Below are 23,689 nucleotides of genomic sequence, written 5' to 3'. Positions count from 1 at the left end.
CCGTAGTCAAAAATCGAAATTATAGTTTTACTGTACATCAAGGCCGATTTGCTTTCTTCAGTGAAGCAGCTTCCACATTTTAATTCAAAATGCAAACGGACAAGAAAGGTAAGATGTAATAGAACAATTGACAAGCACTCTTTACGTGTTAATTTGCGATTATTTTAAAAGGATCAGTTTTATCTTTCAACTAATAAGTTTTATCTTTCAACTAATAACTATGGTTTATGCTTTGGACAGTCTGATAAGAAACATGCAATTACAGTAAACTACATATGAATATTACAAAAGCACAAAAAGTTATACACAGTGACAGTAAGAGTAAATATAGAATGTACGTAAATGAGAAAAGCAACACAAACGTACTAGTGACAATACTCTAGAAAACAAGTTGTACAGTACTATCTGACCATGACCATGATCATAAGATGTGCCTGATGAAAGTACTCATAACAAGCAATAATGAAATTGCCAAGACATGATAGTAATTACGATAAATAAGAAAGCAACTGTTAAGACAACACGGAATAAGCAGAAGGATAATTAATCAGAGTGGTGTTTATAAATCGATCAGAGTCAAGCAGTGATGCGAAAAATGTCATCTCAGAGGAACATAAAGAGTCGATAAAGTAGAGCCAAAATACAGACAACCATTAAGAGACAAAGTCAGGCAGTACACGACTATTATGATGTAAAAATCAAAAAGAGTGAGTGTGAGACAGATAGAAGAGATAAAGAACATTGGTTACCTCTACTAAGGACTGGCCTACAGCAACGCATTTCAGCTGTTCATAGCCGCCGCTTGAGAAGGCTTGGGGGCCCCGGTGGTGCCTTGGTGGTCACACAATGGGAGAGACAGAGGGGGGAATGGAGGAGCTAGGCACTGCTTCTCACACAAGACCACACGCCACCCATATATTACTTCACTTTACAATGGATCTATAGACTTTTACAGATTCATGTACACAGACATGAACTTACAAGTGAATCAAAATACCCAATATTTTACCCCGATTATTCTATCATTATTACTCTGTAGAATCTTTGTATCTATTTCTTGGGTTTTGTAAAAACACACCGCCTTATCCACAATAAACCTAGTTTCTAAATGCAGTAACTAAAAAAAAATAAAAGCACTACAACAGACAGATAAAAGCAACGGCAGCCGACACAACAGACGAGTTTCCAACAGACTGTAAATAAATTTGAGTACGTTACATACACAACATACGGCTCAGTACTTTATCTTCGAGCGTCTAATATGCTGAATCTCTTGGGTTATTGGGTATCTAACTAGATTTTCAGTAAGGGGTGGAATGAAGCGTCATTAAAAAAGTCATAAAATTTCAAAAATTGATGCAAAATTGTTACTGGACCAGGTTTCACTTGATAGGCATTTACTGTATGTCATTCAGTTTTGGGAATGTCATCATACCTCAGTCATACGGATAAGGAAGAACCCAATATCTGAAAGAATTTCAAAGGAAAAATTAACATTGTTGATCGAAAAGCTATTGATTCATTACCATGTACAGAGAATATTAAAACTTACATGAGGAAACAGACCTTCCACAATTTCATTATTCCTGGCCATAATTTATCTGCTGTTAAGGGATGGATTTTCTAACAGGTTTCTAACAGATCAAGTAACAGTCACATTTGATGGTCATGCCTTTGCATGTGCAATGTTTTAAATCATGCCTTCTTTAAGCTGCCAACTGTACAAAAATACTTTGGACAAAAAGTTCGTCATTGGTGTCTTTTACAAATAAAACATGGCTTGAAACTTTCAGTACAATACTATAAGTCTTGACCTGCTTTGCACACTGCAATTCACTGGAGATCCCAACTGCACTTTTGTGAAACCTTCAGATGCAGTGAATATCCAAGAAGGGATGATGTTCCACATATTTTAACTGACAGACTGATAGCATTTCTAAATTTTATGCACTGCACATAAGTCAGGGTAAGACACAGACACAAACATGTACTGCCTCCTAGTAAAACGGAACCTGTGAAATATTCCAAATATATAGATCTATACAATAGTCTCAGCATTATTTTCTTGAAGTCGGCATTTTTTGAAATACTTTACAAAGACAATAGATAAATTGCTAGTGCAATAAGGTGATCCAAGCATATTTTGAAAATGCGGCATTATACGTGAAAAAAAACTATTCACATAGCCATAACTATTAAAAAATCATAATGGCTGCAAAATATATATGAAAATACTTAAACTCATTTATCCTCAAATCCAGTGCTCATTTACCATACTTTCAAATGTTTTACCCTGCTTCACCAATAACCAGGTCAATTTTTTACTTCTAGTTAACTGAAATACTCAAAAAAAAAAGAAGAAACAAGCAACTCAAAAACCAAAATCATTTCCTTTTTTGTATCTATATGTAAGTGTTTTTATCCTTAAAAAAAAATAATGTTCTAGAGAAGTCTTAATGGCATGTAAAGGTTTTCTTCCCCTGGTCATTCAGTTTACAAATCAGGTTTAGAAATTACTAACAGTATTTTGATAAGAAGTTGGTTTCCTAATTTTCCTAATTTATTATGATGCCTGAACGCATCATGTTATAGCTCATCCCATCTCGCTAAGCCAACTGACCATGTCTAAACCATTGCATTTAGTTCGGCAACTTTTCAACAGAGAATGTGTAGTGTGTTGCCAGGGAACTTAACTGGTTTGCCGAAAGAACAGCAACATGATTCGTGGCTGATTTGTGGTAAATATGCTGCTTGTAAAAGCTGAAGACTCATGATATTAGAAACCTAATGTGTTATTTCTAATTCAAGACTGCAACGGTTCCAATTTTATGTTCAAGAACTCAAACTCAATGGACGGTGAATACTGATTAAGGTCTTATGCCCAAAATAGGTCACCTAATACTAATTGTTGCCACATTTCTTAACGAAAAATAGTGAAAACTCGTAGTATGTAATAATAAATAGTCCCAGTAAATTTCACGCACACAATATCCAAGTTACAAAAGCAAGAGAAGGAAGGAAAAATACGGTCTGTGTAGTTTTCCTTCCCAGTTCCACAGCACAATGAGCAATGGCATTCGAATAGATTGCCTTGAGTAATTCAGCACAATTTTAGCTACTATTTGAATGAATTATTATGAACCTGGACTTCTGTAGAACTACTTGACCCTTGAACCACGAAATGTTTTACCAATCTAAGAGTTTGATAAGTAAGAATGTTAAGTATTATTCCGATAAATAGCACTTATTTACTGACATTGAACTCAAACACCAAATGATATCAAGGATTAAATGCTTGAAATTAATTATCACAATATAGCTGACAGACGAGAACAATTCAGGTTTGAAGATGAAAATATCAGCATTTAACATTTATGCATGAACATGATTTTGCAACTGTTTACAGCACGAAAAGATCTCGTCTTCTAATTAATGTTCAAATAGCTTTATTGGGATATTGTAAAAATTCTCTCATCTCGTCAGTCGTTTGAATGAGAAATGAAAGCGTAGGTACCGTTTTGCACCTGGCAACTTTTAAAACTTATGTTCATTCCAAATCAGTTTTAACACAAGACAAAAAAAAGTATAATTGAATTCGTAATTGGCCATAATACTTGGTCTATAGTTTTGTAGAACACTGAATAGCTGGTTATTGTTTAGGGGAGATGATAGTGGCCTAAACAGTGTTTCCAGAGTCAAAGGGCATTCGGGCATGGAGGTAAACGTCCTTTTCACTTAAATTAATGTTCCAAGACACTATGGCGCACGGGATATTGCAGTGTCTGAAAAAAAGTAATGATTTTATTATTTACTTTTTCCAAGTGTTGTTTTCTACTCTTTACAAATTTTTGTTCTTGATTTCATTTTTATATCCCCTTAAATCACATAAACTATATTACCTTATTAACTTTATGAACATAAACGCCTGTTCTTCCGTTGGAAGCATACTAAAATCTTTCATTAACATGTGCATGTGGTTCCACATTTTACTGAGCTATTCGTGTCATCTATGTGCACTAAAATCATAGGCAATGAATATAATAAATGTGCACTAAAATCATAGGCAATGAATATAATAAATGTGCACTAAAATCATAGGCAATGAATATAATAAATGCAATGTTAACAAACTTTTTAGTTTAACAAACTGAACTGATTTTAAGGTACCTGATAGCCTTAGAATATGTCATACATTTAATATCTATTTGCCGAGTTCCAGCCACAAAAAATATAACTAAAGATAAAGCAGGCTACTTATTACAATTTTGACGCAGGCTATTGCTTTAGGTCTTGCAATACTTGCAACAATAGAGGTTAAGTTGGAAAACTGTACAGTTAAGTATTTCATCACACCTTTTACTCTGGATTTTAGTATGCAAGATTTCATTTCTTATTCATCAATTATTTTGCATCTCGTTTTAACACTGACCAGCATTCTAGAAAGCAATATCTTACTACACTTTTTGTTAGTTTTCTGTAAACGAAAACTATTGAGATGGCTTTTTCTCTGTCCGTCCGCCCTCATATCTCAAAAACTACTAAGGCTAGAGGGCTGCAAATTGGCAGGTTGATCATCCACCCTCCAATCATCAAACATACCAAATTGCAGCCCTCTAGCCTCAGTATTTTTTATTTTATTTAATGTTAAAGTTAGCCATGATCGTCCGTCTGGCACCGCTATAGGTATCAACAACACAGGCCACCTCCGGGCTGTTGCTGAAAGTTTCATGGGCCGCAGCTGGGAGTTTCATGGGCCGTGGCTCAGAGTTTCATACAGCATTATACGCTGTACAGAAAACTAGATTGCGCCAAAGGAACTTCGGCGCATTTTCACTTGTTCATTAAAGATTATGGGGCAACATGCCCCTTTGAACTGCACAGATATTGGGAAGAATAATATGATGGATAATGAAGATTTACAATTTCATTAACCAAGTAAATTGATAATGGATAACTGAGAATCCAAAAGTGTTTCCAAAGTCCTCTTCGTGTTGGGCTTCTTTTATTCAGTGAGTTTAGAGAGGTGTTGTTTCCTCTCAGTGACACCAGAGTAAGCCAATTTATAAAATTTCATATTTTTCCTCTCTCGGTAAACAACATGTAAAAAGCGGACTGAATAATTATCCATCCAATGTTAAATAATGTTCGATGGTGCTCCAAAATGATGCAGAGGAACCAGTTACCTCCCAGAGAGAGAGAGAGAGAGAGAGAGAGAGAGAGAGAGAGAGAGAGAGAGAGAGAGAGAGAGAGAGAGAGAATAAAATATCGTAGACAAGAAGCCAATTATATGTAAGTAACTTGGAAACCTAAAAGTCTCAGGATTTAATAAAACGACAGTTATTAAAATATGGCCTATACGTCTTTAGAAGACATGATTTCTTCTTGGTGTCTGTTCGATTTTGGCACAATCTAAGCTGACATATGAATAAAAATTGATAACAGGGAAACATGAAAAACTCTAAGTATAAGAAAGAGCAACACAGGAAAACTGACAAACAAAGTCGGAGGCAGAAGGGGATGTTTATCTGTGTTTCATTCTTTAAGCGACTTGGCTTTTCTTTCAAACGCGTTTATGTTCCCAGGGAAGCCCTAGTAATTCCACTTTGGTCATTCAGCATCAAAAGAATTAGGATATACAGTAAAAAGTTGAGTTAAACTTCGGGAGAGTTACTGTCTCTTCATAATCATAATGTCCCCATATCTTGTGAAAAAATAAATATTCATCCCGAGAAGTAACGAAATTATTATAAATCTTCATAAAGTTAAGAAGGTGATACAGTTTATGTGATTTAAGGGGATATAAAAACGAAATCAAAACAAAAATTTTTAAAGAAACACAGAAAACTATCCTTAGGTCTCTAGAGTAGTAAGCAACATTTGGAAAAAGTTAATAATAAAACCATTACATTTTTTTTGACACTGCAATATCCCGTGCGCCAGAATTTATTGGAACATTAAGTGAAAAGGACTTTTACCTCCATGCCCGTATGCCCTTTGACTCTGGAAACACTGTTTAGACCACTATCATCTCCCCTAAACAATAACCAGCTATTCAGTGTTCTACAAAACTATGGACCAAGTATTATGGTCAATTACGAATTCAATTATTATTTTTTTTTTTTTGTTGCCCGTAAAGATTCTCAAAAAGCAAGATTTATATCACTTGCAGTACAAGATAATTATACTAAGGGGAAAAGTTATCTGAATATCAAAATATATGACAAAAACGAAAGTACTGATTTTCGTACTAATAACACTGATTGTGTAAAACGTAACACCAAAAACCCAAAGAATAATTTCCTTAAATTTTCTCTAAGCTGTGAAGTTTGGACTCTCCTTATATTCACCATAAAACACCTCAGTGTATGTTAAATACAAAGCTTTAAAAATATACTTTTAAGTGCAGTATTCCCATGTGCACCTTAAAAGTATATCAGCAAATGATTCTCAGTTACTGTCATTACAGTAAAGGACACTTACTCATCATCTTTTATAAACAGAGTTTTTGCTATCATCGATAACATTATGTTAACCAAGTTCATATTACTATTGATCCAAAATATGTGTTTCTGGACAAATAAACTGAATCTCTCCAACACCTACTACATTAAATATATGGATTGTTTTTGTAAATCGTATGATTTGTTGCATGTAAATACATTTTCTAATGAGTGATATACAAGGTGCATTGTTTGTCCAGTCTCAATATTATCAAAACTGTGATAAACATTTTCAATATAACAAACAATAAGGCTAGTAAGTGGTTACATTTCCCTTATCATTAGGTACAGACTTCTCTCTTTTCCTGAATAGTTAGAAAGGATAATTTGTTAATCTTTTTTATGATGCTTCTGTCTCAATATGAGGCCAGTCTTAAAAAACATAATATTCTTGACCTTAAAACTGTCACTACTTCCTCAAATTTGGTTGTATCAGATAAAGTGACCAATGTGATTGTGAAGCTAAATGTTAAGAAGAAGGTCTGAAGAATAATGAAAGCAAGATAGTTTTAACAAAGCTACTGTGCCAGTTTGGTAAATGAAGTAAAGATTTTTTCTAGATGTATTTCAGAAGATCTAGAAGTTATTGACTTCTTGGACAGCAGAAAATACATAAACGACATCTAGATACAAAATTGAACTGAATGTATATAATATTTATATTTATATATATACATATATGTGTGTGTGGATGTTTCCCAACAAAAATACATAGCATATACAAGCTTATTTCTTCAAATACGAAGTTACAAATCAAAAAGTCTTTACAAAGAGCTGTTACGGTAATTAAAAGTCTTGACAGCACCATATCACTTCTAAATTCCGTTCTTTTGTGATGCGTTCAAATCTGTCCCCTTTTTCCAACAATGACTCCATTCTTTCCATTCAGGAGAATTTCCCTGTTCTTTTTTTGTTTGCCATGCAATGCCAAAAATCTTTATCGACACATTCCCCTACTTCCATCTTCATAAATATCGTAACTGACCAATCTGATAAAGAATCGTGTTAACCTATTGTATTTAACAGTGTTTTCTCCTTAATTAACTATTTGGTATCTTCACTGGTCGCACTTTCTACTACTCTGATGGGAGTCCACTTAAACATGAAACGATTAAAGTAATAGTTTTCATTATTTATATATTCAGAGCCAACAACTTCGCATTCATTACAAAACTTTGCTTCAACAACAAAATTTAAACTTCTTGAGTTATTGAAAGGGGCCTTGCTTTTTTTTTCCAATCAAACATTTCTTTCACTTTTTCGTAATTTCACTAAATGCAAAACTTACATCCAACTTTTTATACATCTAAATCAATTCTAGTCTTCCATAAATAAATAAATCATGAAATTTAGGATTCAAAGCCAAGCAGTGAGACACCTCCGGCCATTCAGTGCGTGAAAAAGAGAAAAGAGAAGTTAAAAGTATATCTTAGTTTAACCAGACCACTGAGCTGATTAACAGCTCTCCTAGGGCTGGCCAGAAGGATTAGATTTATTTTACGTGGCTACGAACCAACTGGTTACCTAGCAACGGGACCTATGGCTTGTGGTGGAATCCGAACCACATTATGGCGAGAGATGAATTTCTATCACCAGAAATAAATGCCTCTTATTCTTCATTGGCCGGTCGGAGAGAACTGGAGGAGTTGGACAGCAAGACCAAGAGAACCAGAAAATACATGAGACGGTGCAAAACGGTCCAAAATTGAGACTGGTGAAAATGACACAGTTACACTACGAAGTAACAGTTGGACAGCAAGATGGAAGGAAGGAAGCAGAAATGGATGTAAAGTTGTAGGAGAAAAGGTGGGTGCAATGCCTACAGTGCACCACCATATGAGATGCTCAGGCGGCACAACCCCCAACAGGGCTCTACTCTCCCATCAACACTGTCAGTGCTTAATGAACGGCCTCACTGAAAATGGTCCAATCCCAGGTTAACGAGACCAGGAAAGCTAAGTATCAAATTTACATTTTTTTTATATATATATTAATCATGAAAGTCAGCATACTTATGCTAACAACATATCAGTGTCGTAATTGCAAAAGTATAAACTTAATAATGTCGGCAACCTAATTCAAAGAAGTGCCTTAAAGGCTCCACCAACGTGTTGCAAAAAATTATCACTGCTTTCATGACATATAATTTTGTTAAGGACAACTTGATAAGAAAATAAATAGCCTATCTAAAGTAAATGTGATTACTTAAGCAAGTATATGGATGATTTATTTTTCATCCTCCTCAAATATTTTCTTCCAGACCTAGACTAAGTAACAGAGGCCTCTTTTGACCCAAACTTAAAGAACTAAACCCTGCATGAATCGTAATCCTGTCCTAGGGAAAGTCTTCCTATAATCCTACACACTATGTGTATCCAACTCAAATATCCAAAATAAAGCTGAAAGTGAGGTAAAACTGTAAATAAAAACAAAATGCAAAGTATTTTATAATTTTTTTAAATAGACGCGATAAGGACATATTTGAGAGCACAAAGGGAGTAGCCCTTTCAAAGACGTTTAGATTTCTCATTTATCAGCGATATCATAAGATGAAATCAAAGATCTCCCAAACACACTCAACCACACACTCACTCTCTCTCTCTCTCTCTCTCTCTCTCTCTCTCTATATATATATATATATATATATATATATATATATATATATATATATATATATATATATATATATATATACATATATATATATATATATATATACATATATATATATTACATACATACAAATGCACATAATATTATATATACATATATATATATATATAGTTGCACATATATACACATAAGAAGTTAAGTATACCTTAGTTTAACCAGACCACTGAGCTGATTAACAGCTCCTAGAGAGGGCTGGTCCGAAGGATTAGACTTATTTTACGTGGCTAAGAACCAATTGGTTACCTAGCAACGGAACCTACAGCTTATTGTGGAATCCGAACCACATTATACCGAGAAATGAATTTCTATCACCAGAAATAAATTCCTCTAATTCTTCATTGGCCGGCCGGAGACTCGAACTCGGGACTAGCTGAGTGCTAGCCGAGAATTCTACCGACTCGTCCAACGAGGAACTACATATATATACATATATATATATATATATATATATATATATATATATATATATATATATATATATATATATATATATTAGTACATGTATATATATATATGTACATTAGTACATGTATATAATATATATATATATATATATATATATATAACTCAAAGTCTAGTGGTAAAGATAACTCCATCACTAGTGAGTTGAAAAGGATTCAATTCCAAGCAGATTGGGCAAGATGCGTTAAATCCCATAATACACATCCATTCATCTTCTAACCGTGGTAACTTTATTAACTGGAATAGGTCGATGTATGGGATCTTCACCCTCATTATTAAAATATGGACATCTTCCTGGCAACATTACTTAGGTTGGCACTTATAAGTTTAAAATTGACTGCAGTACTGCTTGAAAGCACCATTTCTTGCTTGCGCTCCTACTCTTGTTATTATCTGTATATATTCATTTGTTTGCTGGTTTGTGGCAACTGTCGTTCGTCTGATATTATCTTCATTTTTTTTTTCTGTGGAAGATTGCTTTGCAGGTTAAAGGCTTAATAGGCTCATCCCCTAACAAGATTTCTTAATTTCGCATGATGATAATAATAATAATAATAATAATAATAATAATAATAATAATAATAATAATAATAATAACAATAAAGAATTAGAAGACAGCAAACCAATCCCAAATCTGAATAACCTGCCACTCAAAAGGTCCCTTCCCCCTTAATGTTATTTTCATATCTCAACCAAAACTTCATTTCCTGTCTGAGCTCTGACCTCTATACATGACCTCGACCTTGGACAAAGTATGTCAAAAACAAATTCTTGATATTATATAGTTCAAAAATTAAATTTCCATTTCACATTTGACCTAGAAGTATGACCCTGACGTTGACCTTGACCTCATTTTGTATACTGGCTTTATTTGTGGAATAAGCAGACTAAATATAATGTCACTGTCTTGTGGTTCAATAGCCAAGGACAAGGTTATATCAACTATAGATCTTTGATTTCTAGGTATGATTTTAACATTGACCTCACTCTGCACATCATCCGACTTGCAAAATAGGAAGTCTCCATCTTGTTCATAAGTTATGGCCAAAGGTTAGTTCCCACTGACCTTTGAACTCCAAGAATGCACTTGACCGTGACCTCACATCAGCATCATTAATGGATTATCTTTGCCAAATATGAAAACTCTAACTCGTACAGTTCAAAAGTTTGGCCTAGGTTAAATTCCTGTTTGAATTTTGACTCGCGAAATGTCAAACAGTATTCATATCACTCCCAAAATGTAAATTGTTCTTGCCTGTCATGAACCCCAACTTTGGTAAAAAAAAAAAAAAAAAAAAAAAAAAAAAAAAAAAAAAAAAGTTCCTAAAAATTCGTTCATAACTCTCTGTGTAATCCTCATAACAATAAAGATCAACACAGTCAAACGGGACCAAAACATAGCCTTCATGATCAAAATATGAATCAAAATAACCTCAAAGACATTTCCTAAAACTCACAAAGGTAACATCACCTGGAGTCACATTCCCTAAGAAAAAATACTCAAACACACAAACAAACATTATATATATATATATATATATATATATATATATATATATATATATATATATATATATATATATATATATATATATATATATACATACACTGCTCAGAGAATGTGACTCCATGTGTTGTTACCTTTGTGAGTTTTAGCAAATGTCTTGAAGGTTACTTTGATTCAAATTTCGATCATGAAGGCAATATTCTGGTCCCGTTTGACTGTGTTTATCTTTTTTTGTTATAAGAATTACATAGAGAGTTATGAACGAATTTTTCGGAACTTTTTTTTTTACCAAAGTTGGGCTTCATGACAGGCAAGAACAATTTACATTTTGGGAGGATGTGAATACACTGTTTGACATTTTTGGATCAAAATTATATTTATATTTATCTTTTATATATATATATATATATATATATATATATTATATATATATATATATATATATATATATATACACACGAATATATATATATATATATATATATATATATATATATATATATGTATATATGCATATTTTATATATATATAGGATATATATATATATATATATATTATAGCCTATATATATAAGTAGTCACTAACTTAACAAATGACATTATTATACTTTCAGATGTCAAGTCACAAATAACCTATCAACACTAAAATTTGCCGTGGGAATAACTTCACCCAAAGGAGTTATTCATAATAAGTACATCAACCTGGCCGGGATTCGAACCTACACCTTTCTGGGTTGATATACAGATGACATCATCTCAGCCCTCAAGTGTTTGAATGTATTTACATAGTCTAAATTAAAAGGGTCGAGTCCTGGGTGGGATAGATAGTAGTTTATTTTGTTTTTCTCAAGGTGAAGTGATCTCATACTGGTGAGGTATTCGTTGTTTCAAATTTAAATATACATATATATATATATATATATATATATATATATATATAGATATATATGTGTGTATATATATATAATATATACATATATATATATATATATATATATATATATATATATATATATATATATATATATATATATATAGATGTGTGTGTATACATACATATATATATATATATATATATATATATATATATATATATATATATTTATATATTTGTAAACATACATAGCCTATATATCTTGATGATATATAGTATAGCCAAAGTCTAGAGAGAACATTCGATCTTCGAAAAGTTTTCAAGCTGAATATTATCATCAGGTTGAAATGAAAAACAAAGGTAACGGAAAATACAAAAGAATAAACATAAAAACATAAAAAAGAAATATATACATAGCAAATACAGAGTAAAATCGACCTCTGCAGAAAAAATTGTTAACTGTGTGCCAGAAAATCTTTAATTCAGCTCTGGTTTAATTTTCTGAAAGACAGGACTCGGACTTGAAGAGGTCATGTATGTTTGGAAAAAAAAAAAAAAAAAAAAGGTGGTAACTTTGAAAGGATGGCCCTGAGCCAAACTTTGTTCCCTTATTGCTGAAAACATGGTTTTGAATATGGAAATCGTATTCCAACAGATAGACCTGTGTTCCAGATTTCTGTGTCTGAGGCAAATGGAACTGGGTCGTGCATATGTAGACCAGGCTATGCTGTGAACAGGTAAATAAATAAATTAGGCCTACACCTGAATAAAGTTCAAGAAGAGCAGCTCTCGCTCACCAGCAATTTCATCATACCTGGCTGACTGAAGGAGGTAATTGTCACCCTAACCAAAATGGGATGGGTTCGAACCATGTCCAGGGACGACTTATCACACATGATGCGCTTCAGGCGTAAGATCTTCCCAAGGTAAAGTGAATTCGTTATTGACGTGTTGTTCGTAGCTTTTCATGAAAAAAGATAGGGCAGATATTTCTGCTGCAATCATACTTTAAATGCTGAAAAGTGGATGAGCACCATGTGCAGAAAATTTCCACATTAATCGTTTCATACGCTACATACAAGGCTCATCAACAGCACATTCAACCCTGTACATACATAGCACCAATCACCTCTTGGATGCACTCACTTCTTGAGTGTTAAGGCACTTCCTTCTCTAATGCCTCTTCCCCACCACCTATCCAGCACTTTCCAAGTAAATGATCAAACCATCTCAAAACAATCTGATCCAAGCTATCACCTACGATATCCTTTTTATCACAAAAGCATATCTCCAACACTCTCACCCTTTTAATCCACATACTATATGCAAACAATTTCAACTCTATGGCAGCAATCTTCTTATTTCATTCATATTCAACATCTACACTTCACTTCACTTCCATACAGGAGACTGTTCAACAATTCGTTTTTTACATTCCAGCCTTGACTTCCACAAACTCTCCACGTTTCATCCTTTAACTGATGCACACAGCCCTCTGCCATTCTAATTCTACCATTCTGTGGCCCACCTATTCTCTCCTCCAACCAACAATCAATATCTTTACTACCAAATACCTATATAAATGAACTGCTTCCATTCACCCTTATTAACTTGAAGTACTAAATCTTCCTGGTTTTCATTTACCTTCATAATATTACTCACTCACATTTACTCTTCACTTTCTGATTTTGCAGACACTTCCAGATTCTGCCACTGATACCTGCAGTTTTCCTTAACATCCCGAAGCAGCCACATAAAATTCCACTCATGAACTACTTTCTCATTTTTACCTCAGGTTCGGATTCCACAATAAGCTGTGGGTCCCGTTGCTATGTAACCAATTGGTTCTTAGCCACGTAAAATAAGTCTAATCCTTCGGGCCAGCCCTAGGAGAGCTGTAATCAGCTCAGTGGTCTGGTAAAACTAAGGTATACTTACTTTTTTTTTTTTTACCTCATCCCGCACATTTGCGGCTACACTCACTGTCCTTTCTTGGACATTTAACATCAGTTTACCCACAAAGATACTGAACAGCCACACAGACAAAGCACATTCTCGTCTCAGTTCTATATTATACCAAAACACACCTCCACCATAAAACTTTATTGCTCTGAACAATTAATCTTTAGCACCCTCCACATTGCCTCCCTATCATTTCTATCATAAGCTTATCTAGGCCGATGTATACCTCATATATCTCAAGAGGGCCTTGCCCTTGTATTTTAAACTTCAGCATATCTGTTTTCCACATGCCATTTTCCTTATATAAGCCCTCATTATTCTTACCCTGCCAGTTCTGTCATCTGTCATACTTTTTCAATCAGTATACCACCAAATACTTTCTGTAGTATGCTAGGGCTCTGCAATTCTTATAGCCTCCTCCATCATATTTATACATACAGAAAAATAATTAGTCCTCACACCTACAGTAGTCCTTTGGAACCTTTCTGTCATCCAGACATACCTTACACATCTTGGTTAGCTATTCACACTTTCACTGTTTAACCAGAACATCTCAACCGAAATGCCATCAACTCTTGGTGTCTTTTCTTTCTTCAACTTCTTAATTGCCCTCCTACTGTCCTAGGTCACTTCTATAGGTATTCTCAAATTTACACTAATCCTGTCCACCATTGCATTTACCGTTCCTGTCTTCTACCTTCCACATTCAACAAACTTTCAAAATACCCACTCCATCGACTGAAAACTGCACTTGCTTTAGACATCTGTCGTCATTTGCATTGTTTATTCTGAGATCCATTAGCTCATAAACCTTCCTCATCTATCTATCTGTCTGTCTATATATATATATATATATATATATATATATATATATATATATATATATATATATATACATACATACATACATAAGGTTTACCATACACAAGATTTTTGCACAAACCGTACAAACATAGCCTGCAGTCACCTTGGCAGTGACTGTTGCCTTTCATTCCACAGCAGCCACCCCTGTTAGAGGCGCAACCTTGGGCCTGTTTTCCCTTTTTCCCTTCGAAAGCGAAGTCCTCCGCTTTCTAGACTTTAATTACAGCAGATGAGATTGCTAACACATGCCCCAATTAACACCCCTCCTGACACCCAAAATGGTCGTGGGGTAGCCTAGTGGCGGGGAGAGAGAGAGAGAGAGAGAGAGAGAGAGAGAGAGAGAGAGAGAGAGAGAGAGAGAGAGAGAGAGTGTGTGGGGGGGGGTGGGGGCTTTTACAAGATAGCTGCCGTGGCGTGCCGTGATGGTGACCAGGTCCCATACTGTTTAATTTTGCTGATCGGATGACCAGCGGTAGCGAGATATTATATATGCGCATAAATATATGTATGCATCTCTCTCTCTCTCTCTCTCTCTCTCTCTCTATATATATATATATATATATATATATATATATATATATATATATATATATATATATATATATATATATATATATATATATATATCTCTCTCTCTCTCTCTCTCTCTCTCTCTCTCTCTCTCTCTCTCTCTCTCTCTCTCTCTCTCTCTATATATATATATATATATGTGTATATATGTATATATGTATGTATGTATATGTATGTGCATGTGTGTGTGTGTATGTAGGCAGTTTGTGTATAACTATTTTTTATTGAGCAGGCTCTCATGAATTTTATTTCATAACTGTTATTCTTTGTTATTTATCTTATATAGTTCATTCATATCTATTTCCTTTTCCATCGCATTGGGTTGCTCTCTCTATTGGACCCCTTTGGTAGAGCAGTTAGGGTTGCAGCTTTGCTAATAATAATAATAATAATAATAATAATAATAATAATAAATGTGTCACTATGTTGTATAAATATCCAATATTAATAAACGTCATGCGTGTTCATATACATATTCTGTATATTTCAAAAATTACTTTTTTCAACTGCTGAGAAGAAATTTGTAAATGGTTAATTTACTATACTCAACTGAATCTCACATTTCCCATTCAACAAGAGAGAGAGAGAGAGAGAGAGAGAGAGAGAGAGTATAGGATAAGACCAGAAACAGATTAATATTTTCCATATCTCACCTACCAAACCCATAGAATACGGACGAAAATTGCCCATAGTATACATGCACGCTCTCCTCTCTCATTCATAGACTGAACCTCATATTTCAGCAAGGGGCTTTTACATCGAAAGGCTTTTTATTTTCTCTCCTGGAGACGTAAAGGGCAGAGAGCACAACTTTAACAGCGGCCAATGAAAGACGAGCTTAAAAGCAGCTGAGGCCCCATAGTACGCACGACATGACTTTCAACGAGCACATGTCACTCATTGTGAGTTCGCAGACATGCATTCCAATATCAGGCGAAGGGACATACGTACAATTAAATCTGAAGACATAATCTACGATAGCAGGTCTCATTAAAGCGATATTCAAAGATTTCATGTAACGCTTCATTCGGAGTAGGTAAACATTCCATTAATGATTGTGATAGTGATGGTCATTATAGTGGCTTTTTCATCACAAAATAACCCGAATACGATGACTTGCAAATACATGGATAAGAAAACGTTAACACTTTTATAACTTCTGACAGTCAAAACGTTTCTCTGACGCGGAATTGTGACCACTCACATCCCCACACATTCATCCTTAGAAATATTTTCTTTAAAAATCTTGAAAAGCGACACCATCAGCTGCTTATTATTCTACACAAACGTTATTACAGGGTTCAGTTAGCAAGCATTGCAAAATTCCAGTAGTACAAAATCATTGCTGCGACCATTATTTTGCATCAAGGGGAAAATAATGAATAAAGTATACTTTTTTCTGGAATTAATACCTTATCCTCATCCATATACCCCAGCCCCGTGAACATAATAAGTTCACTTCTTACCGATCAATTTTCTACTAAATGCCATTTTATGTTCACAAGTCTTCATCATAAAGATTCTACAAATTCATTCCCTACATTCTATAATCTAACTTGCAGCCAAAATGAGATAGTAACCCGTCTGAAAATATGAACAACATAATGAGAGGAAATGAATGATTGTTACTGAAATGTCTCTGGTAAGAACAACACAATAAAGGTGAACAAAGTGCATAAATATTAGGCCTAGTCCAATGTACCTTAAGTTAGGGCAAATATTTTTCTGGTAATAATAATAACAATAATAGCAAATACCTGCCTTGGAATAAATATTTCTTTAAATACTCCAATTAATCACTTCTATTATAAAGGCATTTTTTTGTGTTCTTCTCCAATCCTTTCATTATTTCTGTTTTCTATATATACAATAAATAATCAGGAATGCTTTCAAATTAAATCATGAAGTGGCACTACTATGTTTATTAAACTTGATTTCACAAAGAAAATTAAACTGCTACAACTAGTATTTTCATAATTCTTCTACAACACGGATTACCACAACTCTCGTAGCACCAAAGGAAATTTGACCTAAGGTCAAAATGCTTCATCCTCAGGGTATGTAATAAATAGGGCGGCGGCTGCACTTCCACTGGCAACTCCCTTGCTTCCGCCGTTTTTCATGGGCTCAGGATAATTTGTTCATTATTCAAAAACGGTTCTGTCAAAGTCAAAATGATACGGCTGGTGTGCAAGAAAAATTTCCATTCAATTTCCTATGGGAGATCTAAGTGATAAAGGTGTAAATATAATACTGAATTCCACATATGCACCTTGCCCAAACGCACAACGACAGATCAACGCAATCCACACGCCGCTTTCCAACACGTACTAGAGTGTGAGGGGCTGGAGTGCTTCTACCAGCGTAAACGGTTACTGGTTGCACTGAATCATCTCGGCATTTTTGTCATGCATTCCCCGCAGCAGGTTGACATGAGTGACTGCAGCAAAAGGATCGATCACTTGTGCGAACACGCGAAATAACTAAGATTTTAGAGGTCATACTAAGATGTAAAACGCCTTGTTTAAAACACTAATTGAAAACTCACCCTGTGAAGCTTGCCCAGCCCATTCTGGCGTGCGCGCTGTGACGACGTTTTTACCATAACAGTCGTCGCGTTTCACATTGTTTCGTTGCACGTTTTGTGAAAGAGGTATAGACTGAAATATGCTTTTGTAATTCGTGGAAATACCACAAAATTGTATCAGTCTTTGTCAAGCTTATTAAATTTCGACTAACAAAATGATTTTTGAAGACCCACTCAAGTCTCTCGCAGAAAAGGGGAAAATGTACCCAGTTTGCCCTTGGTAAATTTTGCCCTGGGTAAATTTTCGTGTAACCGGTAGCAGGAGCAGCGATCCCCTCTAAGCTTTCTGAGCCTATCTTGTAAGGTTTTGAAAGATCACCTAACAAAATTATCGCGTTTACCTCTCGTAGCCTGGGAGAAAAGGAAAAATGGGAAAGACAAAAAGTTTCATATCTTCATTCATTATCATTAACTCATGGATGTTACCTAGCAGACACCCGACACATAACTGGAAAGAGCTGAAGCGTTCGACTGTTGAATGCTCCAGTCTGGTAACCAGAGGTAGCAATCAATACCGCCGGGTTTCTGGGTTTCAAGCAGCATCAGTCGAATTTTCTTTCTCCTCTAACAGATGGCGCCACCTGCGCACTACTGTTAGGAAGGAAAGCGATTTGTTATACTTTTATGTTGAAAATATGCAATTACTGATGTGTTATTCTTTATTTAATAGCCACCTTAGACTCTGGAATGCCAAGAATGTAGAGAAATACTCCCCACGTTCTCCATTAATGCGAGAAAAAGCTACTAGCATACACTAAAACGGGAGGTAAAAGAGTACGGCTTGGGAAAATGATATGCAGGTAGGCTCTACAGAACTATCATACTGAACCAAACAAAGTAAGGATGGCTAGTACTCACTTTGGTTGCAGTAAGGTAGTATAGATCTGGAGGCCCACGCGGGGTTAGTAACAATTTCCATACAAATGTCCGCAAGCAACAGTGCTGGGTACGAAACGATAAATTTCAAGCCTCTTGAAGAGATTAATCAGAATGTTTCCGAAGACTCGCAATTTTACAAAATTTATGGGAAAATAAATGAATTCTCAAGGTGAAAACTGGCTCTAGCTTCATTAAAGTCCCACCCTTATTTCAGTGAGACCACACAGCTTTTAAACATTCTTACAAAACAATAAAAATACAATGTTATTCGGAAACGTGAAGAAAACTGACAACGTAATACGAATTAAATTTTGAACACAGCGTATTTTATTAGCTCAGGATTCGAAAACCTCCTACGACGGTAGCTGGTTAGGCTACATATTGTGAAGACATTTGTTTGAACAAAATTAAAGCTCAGAATTTCAAGGAACGTGAAGAATTCCACGGAGTGAACTTTCAATGTCGCATTCCTATTTACAGAGCCGAATACCGCATTCTAGTTAATATAATCAGATGTTTCAGTGTGGTAAAATCTCTCTCTCTCTCTCTCTCTCTCTCTCTCTCTCTCTCTCTCTCTCTCTCTCAGTGTACCTTGAAACACAATATGCAATCTAATTCTTTAGAATATCTATATGACAGCCAGTCAGCCTGATAAGTAGCCTGATCACATTCTGAACATCATGTTCCTAAGAACAGCAGTTGTCAGATATCTCGCAGCATTTAACATGCCTTACTTTTGAAGCTTTTTGTTCCATTAGCTAAGGTCGCAAATCTCATTACCTCGGTGATAATTATATCAAGATAACTCTTCCCCAGTAATATAGTTTCGTGCTCTTCCAATCTTCCTCAAAGTTTTTTGTCATTAAGTTGTTTGTTTTCCGCAGATTTCTTCAATGCAAGGTTACTGTTTTCCCAAGAGGTCTGTCGATGTAAAGTTCCTTGTTTTTTTCCTAGGTTTAATGTTAGTCTCTTAGTTTTCCAAGGTTTAATACTAGTCTTAGTCTTGCCCGTGGCTTAAATAAGTTAGTTTTCCCTTGAATTTTCCAGTGTAGAGCCTGAGTGTCCATAAATTTTCCAAGTGTTGCCATTGTAACGTAGTTTATTTTACTCCACAAACTACATTGTAAACTCGCTCAATTTCTTAGTTTCCTGGCATTGTAAAATCATTTACGTTTCTTTATAAAGTCAACAAATTTTCCAAACGTTTTTTTCATTAAAGCCTCTTAGTTTATCCCCAGGGTCTTTTCCTTACAAAGTTACTTAGTTTCCCCCAAACGCTGTCGTTGAAAAGTAACTCGAGTTTCCCCAAGTTCCTAATCTAGACCCATGTTTGACTTTTTTTCCCCTCTTCTTATTTTTTTCACCCTACACTGTATCCCGGCCTTCCGAGTTCCCTATTGATTTTATACAGCGCGATAAGATCAGTCTAACCTTATCTTGCATTTTGTATAACTTGCCTTTCCCCGGGGATGTAACTATCCGGGGCGTATAAACATGGTTGACTTCGCCCTATCTGATATTCATGAGGAATCTATTTGCCGAGGCAAAACTAGATTGTGTAATTGCTGCCAGAGGCCGGACACCATTACTTCCCTCAAGCAATGAAGAAATCATTAAATTCTTTGCTTTTCAAGTTACATTTGGAGAGTATTCAGTTCCGGCATCTAGCAATGATCATAGGTGGGGTGTCTCTTGCCACTGCCTATAAGTCTCTCTCTCTCTCTCTCTCTCTCTCTCTCTCTCTCTCTCTCTCTCTCTCTCTCTCTCATAATTGAGAAATTTCCTTTATTATGTGTTAAATCGTCATAAATCTACTTTCGTCGCCAATAACCACAGTAGCTTTGCACCTGCTTATTATACCCAGTTAATTTCTCTCTCTCTCTCTCTCTCTCTCTCTCTCTCTCTCTCTCTCTCTCTCTCTCTCTCTCTCTCTCTCTCTCGTTTCCACTGACCACCGTCGAGATCACATCTGAATTCATGTCGAGTGCTCCACTTGTATTTCATGGAGACATCCATCTGCGTTATGAAAACCGCATTTTTAAACTGCCTACTCAACCAAACAACCAGTTGGCAGAAAGTGGATCAAGGCGGATTTCCGAGCAATTGTGGATTATTTCAACACCCAGTGAGTAAAATCCTCTGACGTCAGGTGGAGAGGAAAACCTCATTCGCAGTTTAAACCTATGTTGGAATTTTGTCAAATCCTTCTCCCTCATATTTTCTGAATACGTGTGTCCAGTGTAAAATCGGGCTATTTTGGGCTTGAAATAGGCGTCCATTACCTTTGTTGTTTGACTCCATGTGGGTAAACCAATCAGTGAATTAATCAAGCGAGCAGGAACTAGCAAATAGTTTGTTGCCTGCAAATCATGGTTCTACACATTTTGTTTGTTATTGAGTTCATGCGTCATGCACTCTAACTCGTCCCGTCGCTTTTTGATCACATTACTTTGTTCCAAATAAACAGCAAAGAAAAATGTACAGTGAACAGGAAAACGAAAATCTAGAGTGAACAGGGGAAAGTAGATGGGGTGTTTTGATATGCAGCCGCTGATCTCTTAAATGTATATAATTATGTCTATGTATACGAGAGCTGAAAGTTGATATTGGCGAGAAAAACTCTTTACGGCTAAAGGGATTTGGCAGCAAAAAAAAAAAGTCATATAAATCATGGCAGCGTCTTTTTTAAAGAGGCAACGGTTTCTCGGTCGCTTATTCAACGCCATCTCAATAGCACTCACACACACACACACACACACACAACACACATTAATACTCTGTTAAAAACTTGGGCACCCTATTTTTCATGATTGGCCCCCTTTCTAATCCTGTAAAGCACCCTTCTTTCCTACTATTAATCCATACAGGTCAGCACCCCAAAAGACAAAAATTCATTCATTACCTTAATGGTCAGCATCCAATATTCAAAAAAGAAAATTAGTAATTTTTTACCTAACATCAAAAGCCACTGTTCAGAATAGCTCCTCCCGCCATCAAAGAAGACGTCATTATTCCCCTAATGTATAGGAAAATGTGACATCAACTCAGCCAATAAGACGAAACAGTAATTCCTCATCCAACTGAATCCATACCAGTCAGTGCCCATCCTATACCACTTCTCTTTCTACCATTTCTATCCCACTTGTTTGTCGACATCCTGTAGAACAAAACACTACTTTTTCCATTAACGTTCATTCTGACTGACAAACACACTCACAAAAGAGTGACGTATCTTTTCTTGAAAAAGGATAAGTATATCTTAGTTTAACCAGACCACTGAGCTGATTAACAGCTCTCCTATAGGGCTGGCCCGAAGTATTAGATTTGTTTTACGTGGCTAAGAAACAACTGGTTGCCTAGCAACTGGACCTACAGCTTATTGTGGAATCCGAACCACATTATGACGAGAAATGAATTTTTATCACCAGAAATAAAATCCTCTTATTCTTCATTGGCCAGTCGGAGAATCTTTTAGATACGTCACTACCTCCACTTATTGATCCCAATCGAACAACAATCTTCCAACCGTAACTGTAATTAATAATGTCAATAATTATGAACTGTTATTATAACCCTTATTGACTAACTGCTTATCAGAATTCAGTGTCATTCTTCCGTAATGCCAACTCTTATTAGTAAAAATACCTTTTAAAAGGGACAATAATAATATCCTAAGAACGCCAAGGAAGAGATGGTCTTCCATAATATCACCCCATTGGTTTCCAAATTACCCAAAAGCAGTAATTATCCAGCAAAAACTTAATTTTTGTTACTAATGCCCGCTGTTATTATTCAGCATTACACCCCCAAAGCAGACGTCATTCTCGCCCAAATTTCAATCCTTTACGGTTTAACCACACACCAAAAAGAAACCACTCATCGGGTATTGTAAATGCCGTGCCACCGTCAACCCAACCTCCCGTTCACCAAGGTGTGAAACGAAAAGGACATTCTCCAATCACCTCCAGGCCCAGTCCTCGATCTTCACAAGAGGATGGCCGCCAGAAATCTCCTCCCTCACCAGGAAGGGAAATTACCAGGTACCGCTGCAGGACCTGCAATGCAAAAGGGCGCTCCGCAAATTGGCCAAGGTGCCCTAGCAAGCAAACTGCAATGGATACCACATCCACAACCATTCCCAGAGGCTCTGCCCTCCACCCACGACAGGAATCTGTCTCCCACTACTTCAGGTACACCGACGGGTTCTGCAGCCCCGGGTCCTTCGTCAGCCACGCCCAACTCCAATCCTCTGCCAGTGCCACTTGAGAGCACTGAGCAGTGCCAAGCTCCGTCTACCTCGCACGGAGCCCCTCTACTAACCTTAATCCCTGTGCCTGGCCCCAAGTTAGTGGTAGTGTTGGATCCACAACATGACCCAGATCCTCCTACGGGAGATCCTCCAAACCTCACCGAACTAGTCATCGCAAATTGTGAGCCTCCGACCCTTCATGTTTCTTCTCCCCAACCACTTTCCTCTGCCGAGAATGACCCTCTGGCAGACCCTAATGTTACACCTTCTCTGGCCAACCAGGGACTGTCCGGCCGGGACTGGCTCAGACCCTGGCTGGTTACCGAAGTAGGGAACCAGCCTGTACAATGGCTACCCCCTGATCCTGTCTCAGCAGCCCTCGTCACCTCCTAGGAATGACGTAGGAACCAGCCAAGAGCCACAAGCTCTCCTTGGCACTCGTGCTCTCATTGGCACAGTGCCTCTCTCTATCTCAGAGTGATCCTGGCACCTACCCAGAGGAGGTAGCCTGTGTGATCTCTGCCCAAGTAGACTAACACCTAACACATTACACAGTTTGTAAT

The 23,689-nt window shown here is 36.1% G+C and overlaps 1 protein-coding gene across 2 annotated transcripts in view; it reads right to left on the bottom strand.

Annotated features, from left to right (window-relative positions):
- LOC136849036 (coiled-coil domain-containing protein AGAP005037-like) overlaps nt 1-17,743 on the bottom strand; it is a 926,632-nt gene extending 908,889 nt beyond the window's left edge. Inside the window, exon 1 of one of the 2 annotated variants that reach the window (XM_067121927.1) lies at nt 17,173-17,743. The gene's annotated coding sequence lies outside the window, so the exon portion shown is untranslated. Of the gene's footprint in view, nt 1-749; nt 1,468-17,172 lie in introns of those variants that run through there. The other variant, XM_067121928.1, reaches the window with a different exon arrangement.
- Between the last annotated feature and the right edge of the window lie 5,946 nt (nt 17,744-23,689).

Source organism: Macrobrachium rosenbergii, chromosome 20 (genome assembly GCF_040412425.1).
Source record: "Macrobrachium rosenbergii isolate ZJJX-2024 chromosome 20, ASM4041242v1, whole genome shotgun sequence".
NCBI lineage: Eukaryota > Metazoa > Arthropoda > Malacostraca > Decapoda > Palaemonidae > Macrobrachium > Macrobrachium rosenbergii.
This window is presented reverse-complemented; position numbering and strand designations above follow the sequence as displayed.